Genomic DNA, 19,591 nt, shown 5'->3' with positions numbered 1-19,591 from the left:
TGTCCAGGGTTGCCATTTACTTCAAAGGGAATGCTCTTCGTAGAGGAGGTATCCAGGAAAGGAAGAAAAATGAGAATCCAACTCATTATTTTAAAGATGGTTAAAATAAACAAGTTAGCAATGCATGTTTTCTTTTAGACTAGTCAATTGGGATCTTTTTGTCAAAGCAGGGTAGCTTGCGAGGCTTCTATTATCTGATCGCCATGTGAAGGGGATCAAATGCATTTTTCATTTGATGAAGTTGGGTAGAAGTTGGACTGAACTGAATTACACTGATTGCTATTCTCCATAATTCCCAACAAACTTTTAAAATACATTTACCTATTATACCCCTTCATTTTCTATAGCTGCAGAAGAAAAAAAAAAAAGACTTGTACAGATACGGAAACTCAAAAAAGCAAGCCAGTCACTTGTTTTTACACAGAAACCAACATACTGACATTTTAATGATGCTGGGATACTGCCATAGTATGAAATTTTGTATTCAGAGCACTTAAAAAGGGAGTGGTGAAAAGACAAGTAAGCCCCCAGTGGAATGGGTTCGATGAGCTTGTGTACAAGCCAGGTACAAGGTAATGCTCAGCCTCCTTGGGTCACCTTTCCTCCTTAAAAAAATAGAGGAGCCCTTTAAATTTATGGGATGCACAGCTGACTGTAGTGCCTTTTATGGAGACCTCTTTGGGTCTGATTAATTAGTAATTGGGGCGAGAGCTATGCACTTCAGTGACTCTTGCTGCCTTGATTGTAAATCGCAATCTGGTGCTAAGTCTCAGCAGGTCACATTGCTGTTTTTGCTGTACCCCAGTGACACAAATGATTAAATCTGTGTAAACAGTATCATTATGAAAATATTTTTGTTATAGGCATGAGGAGTTAACACATTTTTATTTTGGATGGAAATTAAAATTATTTGTGGGAGCGTTGAATGTTTTCATCAATTGTCAGTCATCCCAATAGAGCATGTAGCGAAGTAACTGTTTAATTTTCACAAAGGAAAAAAAAATGCTCTCAGTCAGAGGGCTTGTAAAACTGAGAACCATGATAATTATGTCATTCATAGTACACATAGCTACATTACAGACAAGTATTATGTCACTTAATAGTTAGTTAAACAAGTAAACAGAAATATGGGAACTCGCCTGCATATTCCCCTTACAACGGGGGCACTTTTGAATGAGTAGATATGTTGTTGGGTTTTTTTTTGTTTTTTTTTGTTTTTTTTGCGGTACGCGGGCCTCTCACTGTTGTGGCCTCTCCCGTTGCGGAGCACAGGCTCCGGACGCGCAGGCTCAGCGGCCATGGCTCACAGGCCCAGCCGCTCCGCGGCATGTGGGATCTTCCCGGACCGGTGCACGAACACGTGTCCCCTGCTTAGGCAGGCGGACTCTCAACCACTGCACCACCAGGGAAGCCCCCAGTAGATATGTTTTAATGGATGCCAGCACACACATACACACACACGCACGCACACATACATACACACATGTGCATGCACGCACGCACACTCCCAGATACTTCCTTTATATTCTACATGTTTCCTAAGTTAGCTTTAACAGAACTTTGAGTTACCTCTGGACAGGAGCACCGGGAGCTGATGTGTTGCTACAGAACAACGCACAGACTCAGGATGATGACTCAGGGATCCCAGGTACCAAGAGGGGTTTCATTGGAGGGATAAAGGTGGGCCATTAGATCACCTTGAGCAGTTTAACATTGTTTACACTTGATTCTGAAGCAAGCACGTTTGATTTTTACACTATACCCACTTTGCAATCTGACCATTGGCACCTCTGAAAAACAATTATTTTGGAAGGGTAGTAAGGTTGAGCAAATGTGCAATTTGCCAGGATTGTAAACTTTATAAATCTTCATGTTTCTTTTGTTCTGAATGGCTACCTAGTTCTAAGCGGACATTAAAATTGTATTTGATAATCCTAATGAGGATTTCACCTCTATTTGCTGAGACTGGTGGTCAGTCAGCCCAAGCAGATGGATCCTCTCCTGTTTGCTTCATTTCACAGAGCACTTATTGGGAAAGGCTTAAATGAACTTTAATCAAATGTGCCTATTAAGTTACTGAGACTTGAGTTGCCGATCATCTACTTGCTAGCAACTAGAACTTAGATAAAAGAGAGATGACTTTTCTTCCCGTGAGCCTACAAATACCATGATCAAAATAACAAGGTGAAAAAGAGGGAGCTAACAAATCAGCAAATTTGCCATGTGCCAACTTCCAGATTTGAACAAAGAATCTGCTGTATACATTTCAAATGGCTGCCTTCATATTACCTAGGCCTAAAAAACAACAAAAAAAAACCAAAACAAAACTGCCTTTGAAGAGAAGAGGAAGCATTTACCATACCCTTTAATGCTGTACAGATGTTGCAAATGCTTTTGCCAAAGGTGGGAGGAACTATGTATGAAAGGACTGGCTGCAGGATATTGGTTATCAGTAGAATATTCAGAATAATGAAATTGTGTGTTACTACTTGCGGCATTTGTGCTTTCCTGATAAGTAGCTTGTTTGGGGTTTCCAAAGATCTTTGGGCATGGGTACGCCTAGAGAAATCTCATATTTGTTCACGACTCTCGGGTTTTTTTTTTTACTATATCCCATTAGCCATTGGCAATATTCATCCCTAATGGGAACTCTGAGAATCAGTTGATTAGATCATATTAGGAATAGTTTTGTACGTATTACAACTATCTCTCCAAAGGACAAAGATATTTAAAAGGATTAATATAGAGGAGGGGAGATAGAAAAGAAAAAATGCTATTATTTACTTTTTTAACTACTCACCAACCTACTTCAAAGCATAAATCCAAATCTAGATTTAGCTTCTAGAAAAAAGAGATTAAGGAAAAGCAAAGTTCAAACAGGAATGAAGACTAGGAAAATGTGAGGATAGTTTATTATTAAATATAAACAAATTCAGAGTGATTATATTTTCTTGTCAAGTTTTTTTTTTTTTTGCTAATTCCAAAACTACACCTTATTTGTAATCTAACTTATGCAATGCCAATAAAATTTTAAGCCATTAAATTATTTGAGAAGTAATATTTTACAAAGTGTACAAGGCAACTTTTGATCAGCACTATATGCAAGATAATTAATTTTTACTGGCCTATTCATAAAATCAAGATTAATTCTGATTTAGGCAATGATAAATAAAATAATCACTCTTTCCTAGTAAATATTTGCACACTAGTTTTTCAGAATATAATATACAAAGAAGTTGGGATGTAATACACACACCATATGCAAGATACTATACATTTGTATATTTCCTTCTCCAGAAGAACAGCCCCTGTGGCACAGAACAAGGAAAATAAGTTCATCATAGTTCTGTTTAAAAGTATTATTTTCTATTGTAAGTGTAATGCAAGCTTATTAAACAAGTACCAGAAATGAGAGTAAAATACCACTGCAAGTAACAGTAACAGTATTTATTATAAAGCAATCAGTCAGGTATGGCTCCAGATTCCACAAATAAACTGTTAACTTCTGCTGTTTTCTGTGCATTGTGTGTGGATGTGTTGGTCATACTCTCTATGAAATCTTGATCCTTCTGTGCAAAGTCTTTAGTAATCTAGGGTCCTTTCATTATGGATAGATGAACTTCTTTTCGACCTTTTCAGGTAATGCTTCCTTCATTCATGAAAGACAATGTAAACTAGCAGGTATATGGTGTTATTACAATGAAAGTTTTTTGATGTAAGTTTTTGGAAAATGAATCTTTTAAAAAAGTGCTTCACTCTTATAAATCACGAAACTGTTGTTGAAACCAGGCGTTAAATATGGGAAGAAGATTGGTGCAGAGAAACAAGAAAGAGCCCCTCTTGTATATGTTTTCTTATGCTGCTACTTTTCTCATTATTCACACTTGTGCCCACTCTCATCCCTAGACTCAAGGAAATTCAGTAAGCAACTCTAAGGATGTAACAGACACAAAGAAAGTTGAGAATACCATAAAATCAGTTAGCTGTTTTATATCTGTGGAAACTTTGGGAAATATGGATATTTGCATGTGACAAATTTAGAAGAAAGAACAGATTAGTGGTTTGAAGTTAAGAAGGGGCAGGAGACAGGAGGGGAGTAAATGTGTCTGTAAAAGGGCAACATGATAGATCCTTGGAAACCTTCTGTATCTTAAATATATTAGATATATATTATATATCTATCTCGATATTCTGGTTGTGATCTGCACCGTAGTTTTGCAAAATGCTACCTTTGGGTGAAACTGAGTAAAGGGTACACGGGATCTCTCTGTGTTGTTTCTTTCAACTGTAGGTGAATCTACAATTATCTCAATAAGTTTAATGAAGAACATAAAATTGATTAGTTATTTTGTTTTTATAGAAACCTCTGGAAGTATGGATATATGCATATCTATGTGCATCCGTACAGATGACTTGCCTAAATTCTTTTAGGACTATACATTTTAATTTCAACTAAATAAAATATGCAAACACTTATCCATGTATTATTTATGTTGAATATATTTACCTTGATTTGATATTTTATTTAATTTGAGGAGTTATGTATTATTTTTAAAAAACTTAAGAATGATTGTTTCTGAAAGCGTGTGTGCAGTGCGATGGTTAAGAGCATCTTGGGAGTCAGATTGCCTGGTTTGAATCCCCTCTATCACTTGTAAACAATGAGTCTGAGCAGTTTATTTAATCAGTCTTCCCCAATTTGCTCCTTTTAAACTAATGACAACAGTAGCTATCTCATAACATTGTTATAGACAAAGTAATACACATAAAACACATAGAATATAGCCTATCACACAGTAAGAACTATGTAAGTGTTTTCTGCTGCTATGAAGATAATGATGATGATGTTTAACAAGCGTCAACTTATAGAAAACTCATGTCAACCCTAGTTGTAGGTACCATTATTGATCTCATCACAGATGGCTAGAAGGGGTAAGTGTCTTTCCCAGGTCACAGAGCTTGTAATGTTTGGAAGGACTCTGCTTTAATCACTCTACTATAAGTTTGTTAGTGAGATAGTCCAGAATTTTATTTTTGTTGTAATAAAATAACCTTATATTTTATTAGGCAAATAAACATCTGATTTTCTATTTAAACAATAGTGATTCAAAAAAGCTTCACTTAAAGTTTACCCAATTATTAAAAAACAAAACAAAACAGTAGTTATTTAGAAACACCATTAGAAAACATTAAAAAAAGAAAACAACAGATTTTCTTCTTAGCTTTTCAACATTCTTGATTCTCCTGGGTCTGGAAGGCATCTTCCCTCTGGTATTTTGGTCTTTCAGTTTTTCAGCCTGGATAAACCCAAAGTGAAGAGGTGTATAAAAACAAAGGAGAGGAAGCCAACCCAAAGTTCATTCTCAAAGCTCTGGAAAAGCTGAGGTTTGGTTTCAGTCCAATAAAGGGTCAAGATTCAGGTCAAATCTTATTTTATATTAAATGACTGCCTTCGTTTTGAAGCAATCTAGTAGTTAGAATTGTGGTAGTTTCTGGTTTTAGCTAGCCTTTGAGGGAAAATGCTGAAATTAATCTTTTCAATGGAAAGGGGACTCAACAATTTACCACAGCTACCAAAACAGGGACTTCCTGGGAAAAGAATGACCATTTGTTAAACTGATTGTCATGTGTAGTAAAAAGATTTTTTTTTTTTTTGGTTGTATTGAATATATGAAAGTGAGCATGTATTTACGTTTGCCAGGGATATTTGTGTAAAAAATTATTGCCAAATTGGAAAATTGAAATCTTCATCATATGAGAGATAGTATAGCATGATTATTAAGAGCACAGACTTTGAGGTCAGACTTCTTTAGTTCAAATCGTGGCTTTGCCACTTAAATGTGTAACATTGTGAGGATGGGAATAAAATAATTGTAGCTGCCTTATCAAGTGGTTTTAGAGAGTAAATAGTGAATATATATAAAGCAACTAGAAAATCATATGGTACATAGAAAGGGCTTAATAAAATTTAGCTCTATTATAAATTGCATAATTAAATACTGACTATGTGCTGAGTTCTGACTTTACCTTATTTACATAAAAAATTTTCTCAATATTAGTAATTTCAAGCTAGTTACAGCAGAAATCAAAGGAAACATCATTAAGCAAGAAGCCAAAGGGAGAGAAAAACAAATTAAATGATCCTACCTGGAGAAGTTGGAGAAAAGCAGGAAATGAAAGCTGGAAAAGGAATTACTAAAAAAATAAAAAACAAAGTAACAAATTAGGTAATAGAAAACAGGAAATTGATAATATTCATGAATTTAACTTGTAAATGTTATTAAAAATTACAACAAAACCTGAATATGTTAGTAACCATAGCGGATGCTAAAAATTTATCAAAGAAATTTCCCTTTGTAAAAGTTACTAGGCTCACAGAGTTTCATGGAGAACGTCTTTCAAAAAACTTGACAGAAAATTCTTAATTCACTTAACATCTTTTATAGAATAAAAGAAAATAAAAAGTTTCCCAACTATAAGAAATTCTGGAAATTCTGATATCAGAAATCCCATCATCAGAAAATAAGACCAATAAAAGATATAAGGAAAAAGAAAAAAACTAAGAAAAGTATGGATTAAACTCACTTAAAATATAATACAAAAATCTTTAGTAAATTATCAGAGATAAAATCTGTTTGATGTCATCAGGATATAAAACAAACCTATAGACCAGAATGAAAAATACTGAAATTCAACTAACTGTCTGTTGACCCGCTGTTATCTACCAATTCCTTACCAAGCCCTTTAGCTACATCTTTCCATAATGATGGGTAAAGAATGGTGGAAGAAGATGGGAAACAATTCCACCAATTTTATTAACTTTTATTAGAAATCATATTATAGTGAACACAAAATTTAATTATGAGATCCCTGAAAGCCACAACCAAACAATGTACTATTGATTAAAAACAGAAAATAAATCCACAAATATTATTTCTTTAGGGATGACTTTTCATAAGATGAATATCTAAGAGAAATTTTTATGTAGAGTCCTATATAGAGATAATTAAATAGCTTAATGGGTAATGTCTCTGGTTTGCCTAGTGTTAAAAAATATTTTTCATATAAATGAGTCTTTTACTGACTCTGAATTAAAAGATAAATGTAGCCAAATATTTCAATAGAAAGATAACTAGCCTGGGCCACTGCTTTTATCGTGAATCAGAGACTAACATTTAGGTTACTGTGGGGAATGGGTGGGCACACTCCATTTTAGACTCTGTTTCTCAAATGTATTTTTCCAACTGAATATCAGCAGGAATTGAACAGCACTCAGTTCAAGTCTGAGCTTTCTGGCCAATACCTGGGACACCAGAATTCTGTGTTGTTTGTTGAAACAGGACTCAAAAACCAAATGCCAGATTTTCAAGTCCCAAGTTGACATTCTGTTATGACTACTGTATTAGCGATTTTGATTTATATTCTTTTTTCACAGAATAAACAGTCCCATCTCCACATGGGGGAGATTTTCTTTTTCAGTGAAAGATTTTTTCTTTTTATTCAAATATAATTGACATACAATATCATTAGTTTCAGGTGTACATAATAGTGATTTGATATTCACATATGTTTTGAAATGATCACTATAAGTCTAGTTACCATCTGTCACCATACAAAGTTACTACAATATTATGAATATGTTCCCTATACTGTACATTACACTCTGTGATTTATTTATTATATAGATGGAAATTTATGCCTCTTAATTCCCTTCACCTATTTAGCTCTCCCAGTAACCAGTAACCTCCCCCTCTGGAAACTACCAGTTTGTTTTCTGTATCTATGAGTTTATTTCTCTTTTGTTTGTTTGTTTGTTTTTCGGATTCCACATATACGTGAAATCATATGGTAATTTTCTTTCTTTGACTTATTTCACTTAGTGTAATACCCTCTAGGTCCATCCATGTTATTGCAAATGGCAAGATTTCATTCTTTTTTATGGCTGGGTAGTATTCCATTGTATATATGCCACATCTTCTTTATCCATTCAGCTGTTGATGGACACTTACATTGTTCCATGTCTTGGCTATTGTGAATAATGCTGCAAGGAACATAGAAGTGCCAATATCTCTTTGATATCCTGTTTTCACTTCCTTTGGCTGTATATCCAGAAGTGGATATTGCTGGGTCATATGGTAGTTCTTGTTTTTGAGGAAACTTCAGACTGTTTTCCATGTGGCTGTACCAATTTACATTCCCCCCAACATAAGGGTTCTTTTTTCCATAGCCTCACCAACACTTGTTATCTGTTGTCTTTGGTTTGTTGCCATTCTGAGAGGGGCGAGGTGGTATCTCATTGTGGTTTTGATTTGAATTTCCCTGAATACATGAAAAGATGCTCAACATCAATCAAGGTTCTTAATATAATCGGGGACCAATTGAGGACAAAATAATAAAGCACATACTTTTAATTGTGAATGTGCACATAACAATAAATGACATCTATTAATAATGGCCATAATTTATGGCATAAACACATCAGGAACCATGCCTTACATGTATTGTCTTCATTTAATCTTCACATCCATCAGTGAAGTCGGGATTATTTTCTTCTTTATTTCATAGATGGGAAAGTTAGACAAGTCCTTGAATTGCACAGTTAGTAAGGGTTGGTGCCGAGATGGAATCAGGTTGTCTGTCGACAGCACTCAAGTCCTGACAATTCTGCTATCCCGCCTCTTATAACCATTTGTCTCCAATCTCCTGCCACCACCTTAGTTCAAGTCCTCATCACCTCTTGCCAGAATTCTGAGCCAGAGACACCCTTCATAGGTGTACTGCCAAAATTTGAAATGCAAATCAGTTTCGCAAACATTATTTTTAGTTAGAAGATATCATTTTTATTTTTTCATTCTTGGGTCCACAGAATGTTCTTTCAAATTTATCAGAGTTTCATATTTTAAAATGCCATGGCTTTTGTTTTTGTTTAAGTACAAGGGAAAGGGCAGAAAGAGGGAGATTAACATTTATTAAGCCCCTAATATGTGCCACTCAATATTTGCTTATAATTCCTCAAAATAACCCTGTAAGGGGGATGGAGACTGATACCTATTGATTGCCTCTTCTGGGACTCATGCTGAGCTCAGTATTTTGCATATGTTAATTAATTAAGGGAGTTTAGAGTCTAGGCTGTGAGGTAGATGGTCAGTGTTCCCAGCCCTCTGACACACAGCAAGTAAAATACGGGAGATCCTTGGGTTTCAAATAATTGATTTTTTAAATTTATTTTTTCTCTCTGAATATTAATTATTGTAAACCAAATGATGACTAAAGTAGTGAGAAAATAAACTTTGCTTTGAAGGTCAAAAACTGATATAATTTTTTTCCACTAGAAAAAAGTTGTGGTTTAATTTGCGAACATTTCATTAAATTCGTGTGTTTGCGTGTTTTCTGAGTTCTGCCTGCCTTCCTTTTTTTCTTTCACATCCCCCATAGCACTTAATGGTGTGATGTCCGATGAAGAGCTGAGGCTAGCTTTGGGAAGTTCTTAAATAATCTTGGGCCTTAAGAATTCACAGAAAAATCTAGAGTCAATAATTCTATCTTCCTGGTAGATACCATGTTTCAACAGTGCCTTTGTTGGCCATAAATAGCTGCTTACCTGTTCTTGCCATAACTTCTTCCTCTGAAATTGCCAGGTTGGGCACCCAAAGTAGGAATGGGTGGCAGGGTATATAATAAACACAGATGGCTGATTCAGAGAATACCATTTATTTAATTTAAATACTATGGATTTAGCATCCATTTGGGCGCTAGTTCTGCAAAGTGGCTATCAATTTATCTCAGGTGTCTTAGTCAGCTCAGGCTGCTGTAAAAAATACCATAGACTGGGTGGCTTTCTCACAGTACTGGAGACTGGGGAGATCAAGGCTGTAGCAGATTTGTTGTCTGGTGAAGCCCCTCTTCCTGATTTGCAGACAGCCTCCTTGTTGCATCCTTACACAGAGAGGGGAGGGGGAGCAAACACTCTGGTTTCCTCTTATAAGGGCACTAATCCCATCATGAGACTGCATCCTCATGACTTCATCTAAACCTAATTACCTTTGAAAGGTTTTACCTCCAAGTATCATCACTTTGGGGATTAGGGCTTCAACATATGAATTTTGGAGCAACAGCAAATATTCAGTCCATAGCACCAGGGTTAAATTTCAAAGATTTTGATTTATTTTCTTTGGTCTCCTTTGGGTAGGACACATGCAATTGGGAAAACACACAACTCATTCAAGCCTATATTGTTTTGGTGACATTCATCTTCTCTATCATGTTTAGAAACCGTAGGAGAAAGTTCTAAGCATAAAGTCCCTGACTGTGAAAACTTCTGCCTTTTGCTGAATTAGAGGACAACATTAAATATCACCCCATGGCCACACGTTTTCAATAGGTATTCTTAAAAGTGCTTCCCTCTCTTTCTCGATCTACACACACATACACACACACATGCACACACACACATGGAGGGTACATTTCTTTTGGTGCTGTGACATTTGTCAACTACATAGGATGCTCGCGGCCCCACATAAGGTTACTGCCAGGCAATACAGAATGGGGGCCAGGAGTTGGATGGGAATGAGGGGGCAGGGGAGTAAGGGATGTCAAACTAATTATTGATCAATTTACTACGTCTATTTAGTAAGTCAGTCAGTCTCCAGATACTTTTGTAGTCTTTAAGGAAGACAAATGTTCACAGTTTAAATATCCCTAAATATATAACAGATGAACAAGCATGCTTTGGTGTGTAAATGCTGCATAGATTCAGAACCATCAAAAAGCCCCTCAAAAATGCTTTTCCATCTGCTGCTTCTAACTACATATCGCACGTTCTGGCAGCGCACTTCACAGTGGTGTGAAAGATAGGTTCAGAGCCAACCTGGCAAAATCTATTTATCTTTTTTTTTTTTCTTCTCCTAAATGTGTTTCTTTGTGCAGCTAAACTAGCAAACATATATAGGAACAAGGTGCCAGGGCTAAGAAGAGGCACTTGTCAGGCCTTAACCATTCAAGAGAAAACCTGCTTCATGTTATGCCCTAAAACATTGACACCAAATTGCATCTTCTTAGAAAGTATGAGTTGGAGAAACCTTGGATTTTGTGTTCTCGATACAACCCATTTCTAAGGGTTGCCTCAGTGTCCAGGGAAACTCGAGGGTTTCCTGAATAAGCCCATAGATGGAGTAGCCAGGAGAGTGCCTTTGGGAAGTGTGAGACAGCTTCCCTCAGAAGAGTATTGCTTGGTTTTCACTGAAGTAGTTGTATGCAATTCAGAAAGTAGATTCATGAGACACAGGCTCTGTTTTTATTCAAAGTAGCCCTTAAGCATAATCGTTCTCATGATCTGCTTAGAAGCATGGCCTTTGTAGTCATCGTGACAATCCACATGAATGCAGTTGTTGGAGTTACTGACCTACTCATAAAGGCTTCTTATTTGAAATGGTGCAACAGTTAGTTCCTCTACGTAGTGAATGTTCTTATTTCACAGCGTCAAGAGTCTCTGGTAAGATACTATTTATAGCTACCTCTCAGACTATGAGGTGTTATCAAACTATGTTAACATCATAGAGATGACGCATTTCTCTTTCTTTATATGATTTACTGATACTCCATGCTAGTAGAGGGTAGGAGTATTGGTATTAGTATTTGAGCACATTAGAGGGTCGGAGATGGTATTATACTTTTTAGCAGTCAGGAAAAACAAAACAAAATAATAATATCTTTACTTTACACGGAAAGTTATATTTCCCCTCAAATTCACTAGTCATTTTGGATAAACAGGAAGAAAAACCCTAGAGTTACTTTATGATTTATGTTGACACTCTTTAAGAGTTGAGATTTTGCTCCCAATTTAATTACTTTTCTTGTGATCATTTAATAGTGGTTACCACCCTGATCTGACCAACATGATGTTGAGGACAGTGATTCTCTCAGGGTGACATCATGAGATATTTTGAGGGAGAACAGAGGTTCCCTTCGTGTCATCAACTCCAAGTAGTGATGCACCTTTTTTGGTAACATGTCTGTAGCACAACGCTTGACCTATGGGTGGTCAGCTCTTTGGGATGTTCTTTAGGAATGACTTTTGATCATCCACAATTTTTTACTCTTCTCGAACATTTTGTCCTTTTTGAATATTTTCATGGTTTCAGTCTGGGAAAATTTTTATTCATGTATTTATTCCACAAATATTCATTGAAGTCTTCTATTGTCTCTGGAGATATTTTGGTGAAAATAAAACAAACATGACCCTTCAGTTGTGGGGCTTATAATCTAGTGAACAAAGTAAATGATAACTGAGGAAATAAGCACACTGTGTGTGTGTGTGTGTGTGTGTGTGCATGTACTTATGCATATCTTCATTTATTCATTCTTCTTCATTCATCCATTCCTATAATTGCTGGGTGTTATTACAAATTACAAATCATGAAGGAGACAATCAGGTGCAATAATAGGGAATTATGGGCAGGGAAATCTCCTTATCAGGTCATTATAAAATCAAGTCTTTGAAGACTTGACAATATGCCAATACCTGGAACATGAGAAGAGCTCTCCATGTAAAGGAGAATGGGCAGCTTAAGCAGAGGAGACTGCATGTGTGAAAGTCACAGACAGGAAAGACTTTCCTGTGTTCATGAAACCAAAAAGAGGCTAAGTTGTCTGGAGCCAAGTATGAGAGTGGGAGAGTGATAAGAAATGAAGCTAGTTTTGGGAACCAGCTCAATTTGTTAAGAAATTTAAACTTTATTCCAACTGCAATGAGAAGCCATCGAAGGGGTTAAGCAGGATGTGACAGGATCCAAATATTTGTTTTTGTTTTACCATGCTCACTCTGGTGTTGCTTGGAAAACAGATTGGGAAGAGACAAGAATAAAATCTGGAAGACCATTAAGAAGGCAGGAGACCAAATGAGATATAATGGTGTCTTGGGCTAGCAGAGCTGAGAGTATGAAAGGAGAGAAAAGGTTGTATTCAAGAAAGATTTTGGAATTGATGAACACATTAATATTGATTATCTGTTTAGGGAGGATGAGAGAAAGTGGTGGGGCAGCACTCAAATTTCTGGCCAACACAATTCTAGATTACAATTTACTGAGAGGAGAGAGACTGGGGAGGATCAGCTTTGCAGCAAAACCAAGGAATCGGTTGTGAACAGGTTAAGTTTATGACCTTTGGGAGAATCCCATTGCCTCCATTCCATTCCAGAGGAAATAAAAATAGTAATAACTAATGTTTATTGAGAAGTTACTGTACTATCAACTATTTTATGTATCTTGTATATAGTAACTCATTAGTCCTCAAACAGCCCTGTGAGGTAGGGGCTACTGTTATCTTCCTTATCCTGTGAAGATATTGAGGCTCAGAAAGGTTAAACAAAACTTGTACAAAGGCATGTACCTAGTAAATGGAGGAGCTGGTAGTCAAATCTGTGTAGTCTCGCCCAAGAACTCATTATCCCAACCAACCTGCTACCACTTCTAACAGGAGGACAATTAATGACAAGGAAACCATGATCCAAAGTTGACAAGTATTAGCAAATAAATGTTATATGAAGTGGAACAGGTGTGATCCCATACAGAAGAAATGAAAAAAGAATTCCCTAGGTGTCACTTCCTGTTCTGTTACAAATTACGTTTCTGTTATTTAACTCTTTCTCTGTGGAGCTTCAAAGGTTTAAGTCCTCTGAGATTTGGGGTGCAGATATGGCTCACCTAGTCATCTTTTTCATAACAGTGTGAAGATACATACAGATATTCTAATATTCATTCTTGTAAGCAACAAATACAATAACAAGGGTAATTTCTGAACTTAAGTTTTACAATAGTATCATCTATTTCAACAAAAATTGTTTGCAAATATATAAACAAAACAGACTGGGGGGCAAAAAAGGAAACCCCTCTAGGAAAAATGAGGGACGACTAGAATGGAGGGCTGGCAGAGTCCTGTTGCCTCCCAGTCAACTACACTCCTAGCTGCAGGAACCCTTCTCAGGATTTCAGAAAGCATGCTTGGAAGAGTGCAGCATTTGAACAGGGGTTGCGCTAAAACACTTATACGGGACAGCCAAGTAAATAAGTTAGGGAAGGGAAAAACAGAATATTGTATTACTATAATGGTGGTGGGCAAATTGCTTTTAATTCTATCATATATGTTAAAAGACAAAAGTATCAAAAACAACTATAACTAAATGATATTAATGTATACATAACGTAAATAGATGCAAATTGTGTCATCAATAGCATATAATGTTAAGGGGAGGAGCGGTAAAAGCAAAGAGTTCTTGTATGCAAGTGAAGTTTATTTTTGATCAGCCTAAAATAGTCTGTTATAACCTTATGATATTTTACATAAGCCCCTTGGTAACTACAAAGAAAATACCTACAGAAGTTACACACAAAAAAAGACAAAGGAATCAAAACCTATCAATAAAAATTTTTTTTAAAAAGGCAAAAAAAACCCAAACAAACCCAAAAAGAAACACAAAGGAGGACAGCGAGAGAGAAAAAAAGGGACAAAATAACTACAAGAGAAACAGAAAACAGTTAACAAAATGGCAATAGTAAATCCTTCTCTATCAATAATCATGTTAAATGTAAATGGGCTAAACTCTCCAATAAAAAAGGCACTGAGTGACTGAATGATCTAACTGTATGCTGTATACTAGAGCCCACTTTAGATTCAAGGACACACATAGACTGAAAAAAGATGAAAAAGATATTACATCCAAATAGTAACCACAAGAAAGCAGGAGTGGCCATACTAATCCAGATAAAGCAGATTTTAAGTCAAAAACTTAGAGACAAAGAAGGTCATTCATAATGATACAAGTGTCCACTCAGCAAGAAGATATAACAATTGTAAATATAGGTGCACTCAACATCAGAATACCTAAGTACAATAATCCTACCTTATCCTTGGTTTTGCTTTCTGTGGTTTCAGTTACCTGCAGGTAATCATAGTCTGAAAATATTAAATGGAAAATTCTAGAAATAAACAATTCCTACATTTATTATTTTTTTTGAATAATGTTTATGTCTTGAATTCTAGCCCCAAGTGTGGCATCAATAGTGCAACTTAGAATAAGTCAACAGTCTAGCCACTAGATTTTCCCACCAAGAAGATAAGAAGATTAGATGACTCCTAGGGCTCTTCCAAATCTGATACTCTGTGACTTCAGTCTGCAGCAGTGTTTTCACCTTTGGGGACCAATTACCCACAATCCTTTCTTTCTCTATTGCTATAAAAGAAGGACATACATAAAACAGATAAGGATCATAATTCTAGTCCTAGTCGTGGAAAATCTCTTCCCCATGTGAACAATTCATACATTTAAATTGCACCCTATTCTGAGTAGCGAGATGAAATCTTGTGCCATCCTTCTCCGGCTTGCCTGGGATGTGAATCATCCCTTTGTTCAGCATACCCATGTTGTATACACTACTTACCCATTAGTATAGAAAAAAACATAGTATATATAGGGTTTGGTACTATCCGTGGTTTCAGACATCCATTGGGAGTATTGGAACATATCTCCCATGGATAAGGGGGCGGATTTGTATACAACACAAATATTGACAGATCCGAAAGAAGAAATTTACAGGAATACAATAATAGTAGGAGACTTTCATGCCTCACTTTCAATAGTGGAAAGAACATCTAACCTGAAAAATCAATAAAGAAACAGGGGACTTGAACACACTATCGACCAATAGACCTAGCAGACATATGTAGAATTATTCACTCAACAGCAATAAAATATGCATTCTTCTCAACTGTATAAGGAAACATTGTCCGGGATAGGTAACATATTAGGTCACAAAACAAGGCTTAACAAATTTAAGAAGATTGAAATCATACCAAGTAACTTTTCCAACCACAATGGAATGAAACTAGAAATCAATAACAGCAAGAAAGTGGGAAAATTCACAAATATGTGGAAATTAAATAACACATTCTTGAACAACCCACTGGGTCAAAGAGAAAATAAAAAGGGAATTTAAGGGCTTCCCTGGTGGCACAGTGGTTGAGAGTCCACCTGCTGATGCAGGGGACACGAGTTCGTGCCCCGGTCTGGGAAGATTGCACATGCTGTGGAGCGGCTAGGCCCGTGAGCCATGGCCACTGAGCCTGCACGTCCGGAGCCTGTGCTCCGCAATGGGAGAGGCCACAACAGTGAGAGGCCCGTGTACCGCAAAAAAAAAAAAAAAAAGGGAATTTAAAAAATATCTCAAGACAAACGAAAATGAAAACACAATTTACCAAACTTATGGATGAAGCAAAAGTAGTACTAAGAGGAAAGGTTATAGCAATAAACACCTACACTAAGAAAGAAGAAAGGTCTCAAATAAACTAACTTTACACATCAAGGAACAAGAAAAGGAAGAAAAGAAAACGGAAAGTTAACAGGATGAAGGAAATAATAAGGATCAGAAAAGAAGTAGAGAAAAGAAAAACAATAGAAAAAAATTTAAAACTAAGAGTTGAATTTTTGAAAAAAATAAAATTGACAAACCCTTAGCTAGATTAATAAAAAAAAGAAGACTCATATAAGTTAGAGAAGGGAGCTAGGAATTTTATATTAATGTGTGGGCATGTTTTTCATTTTCACAAAGATGTATGCTCTCCTTCAGGCTTATAGAAAACAGTTCTTCAATTCCATTTCTTATTATATAAGTTTTGGTGGTGACATGGTAGCAGAGGCAATAGTATAAATGTAATTTTCAAAGGCAACCTACAGCCTCAGGATGGCAGAGGCATCAGGAAAGGTTCGAAACTGTGGCAAACAGAACACAAGCCATCTAATGGGGCAGCTGCTACTTTGCTTCTGCCAGATGTTGATCTATGAGAATGTGGGCATAGTATTGCTAGAGCCTTCTGAATGTTTAAAAGAAGTTTCAAATCCAGATTTTTATATGAAATATCCTGATTTTTTAAATATTGACTCAATATTTTTAAACATTTTCCTGGCTGAGTGAAACACACTGAATAACTATAGGTCAAATTTGGCCCAGTCTGTGGGCTACTAGTTTGTAACCTGCTTTAAAATAAGCCATATTTGCTAGTTGGGACATAAGAAAGCCTTCTAGAGCACCCCAAATTTAGTTTATTTGAGCTGAGTTCTTACTATAATCTTAGACAGTTTTGAGTAATAAAGCTTCAAATTATAAACTATGTAATGTAAGCCATATAATAAAAATGGGTTTTCAAATTCAAGAAGATGAGTTTAATGCCTGGCCTATCACCAAGGCCTGAAACACATTAAGCCCCTCAAAAAAATTCCTCGTGAAAACAGAAAACTTAATATCTTTTGTATTTTGGTAAGAACACAGATTTTGGTGGTGGAATATGAATTCGAGTCCTAGACCTTCTGTGTGACTTCAGGCAAATTAATTAAGATCTCTTAGCCTTTTCTCCTGAACTGTAACCATGGTGAAAATGATACCTTTCTAATGAGTATATAAAGATTAGACTAGGTAATAAATGTTAATGCCAGACATTTACTAGATACCCAGTAAATGGTAGACATATAATTATCACAGATTATATCTTTATATTCATTGCTTTCTCATGACCTGACATGTTCACAAAGTTTGTAAAGATGATTCAATTACATAATCTATATGACACATTGAATACAATGCCTGCTAAACCTTCCGTCAATGTTGGTCACCATTGTTATTATTTGTAACAACAGTCCCATGTTACCCAGAGGTATGGAGTGAATGGTTGCATATAAAGCACAATATTGTAGCTCTGGTCAGCGGAGTCGCAGTTCTGACTAACCTTCGCAGTGCTCAGCAGGCATATTCTTAAGTTTTGAAGAGCTGGTAATCATTCAATTTCTCTAAAATCAGGATTGATTCTTTGGTTGTTTTTTGTTTGTTTGTTTTTGTCCTGTATAGTTCTCAGAGTATCCTGCACAGCAAGGATGAATTTGCCGAAAGATTTTGGGAGACTCAGATTTCATGGGAATGTTCCCTGTATCAAGAACTATTTTAGAAAAGTTCAAAATACCCTACTACAGAAAACAATCCTTCTAGAAGTTTCCACCATAAAATGGCCAGATCTGTTATTTTGTCGCTCATTTTACAACCATTACAACGCGTACTGAAAAGGCTCTTTTCCATTCTGTCTAGACACATTTTCCTAGGCAACATCCTGAAACATAAGAATAAACACAAAAATGAACATATTACATCAAACGTACCACTGAGAGGAATGATAAGTTTAACCATTTCCCACGTGGGAGGCATATTGATGGTAATTATCTTTCCTCCTACTTCACTCAGGTTTACGGCTTCCTCTGTCGTGGTTGGGAGGGTCTGGTCATGCTTCACCACATACTTGAAGCATGTTTTAGTTGGCTGGGAGCCTACTGTGGCTTGAATATGGGGGAAGGGTGCTGGGAGTTTAAAGGGGAACTGGGTTTTCCATGGTGGGTAGGCTGTGTGCTGCTCATTGCTAGTACTCATGGGAAATTTATTCTCACAGGGACCTATGAGTGATCAGTGAGTGATCAGTGTGTTTAAAATAATATTGTCAGCAAGATTTTTTCAATAATATGAAGATTTTTTTTCAAGGACATTTAACTACCTATGGGAAGCAATTTATTCTTCATGACAGGTAATTTTATTCAGGGTAGGAATATAATTTTAAGATAGCAAAACACCAGCTGACATGGAAGCCCTCTCTTCTGTGAATTCTTTCTTTGGCAGACAGACATGAAATGTTAGCTGCCTAGGAAGACCTTCACACCAACATCTTACCAGATATAATAAGAGAACAGTCCTTTGGTAGAACCTGAAGTCTTTCTGAACAGTGGTTCATAAGACCACTTAATACCTCTTCTTGAAAGCAAATGCTTGAAGCACTGTCCAAGTTTTTAAGAAGACTGGGTACTTTTTGCACACCACATCCAATATGCTAAATAGACCTAATACATTTAATTCCTACCAAATTTTAATAATTGACACATAATCACATTTTCCCATTAATTTATGAGGATATGTATGTGCTAGTATCAGAAAAAAGAATTACTTCAAATTTTTAAACACTTTTTGAAGTTTTTATGTCCCTGAGAGAAAATTAAGACAATTTAAAAACTTAACTCTGATATTCCATTTATTTTTAGGGAAAGATACATCCATTCCCAAAGAGACTTTTACATGTTGTAATGTTCCTAAACGCTTCCTATTTTAAACTTGAAACTAAATACTTTTTTCCATATTCTTTCACATATGTATGTGCACACACACTATGTATATTTATACTTAGCAAGTATAATCTATTACATGTAAATACAAATTTATATAATATATAGTAAATTAGATCCTACATGATACCTGCCATATGACATTCAATAAATTGGTGGCTATTCACATGCAGTATATTAGTATAAATGAAAAATGTGTCCATCTGTATTTTTCTCTGTTTAACATAATGATTAAAAAGTTTAGCCAGCCTAGGAGGCAGGAGTGTAACATTCACTGACATATGATAAAGTTTTCCATTCACACAATTTTCTGCCTTCTCCTCATTGCCTTTAGGAATTGAAATGCAATATTAAACTGCTTACTGTAGATACCACAACACCTCATGATTA

The sequence above is a fragment of the Tursiops truncatus genome, chromosome 7 (genome assembly GCF_011762595.2).
Source record: "Tursiops truncatus isolate mTurTru1 chromosome 7, mTurTru1.mat.Y, whole genome shotgun sequence".
In the NCBI taxonomy this organism is placed as follows: Eukaryota; Metazoa; Chordata; class Mammalia; order Artiodactyla; family Delphinidae; genus Tursiops; species Tursiops truncatus.
The sequence above is the reverse complement of the archived record's forward strand: the minus strand, read 5'-3'. Positions refer to the sequence as shown.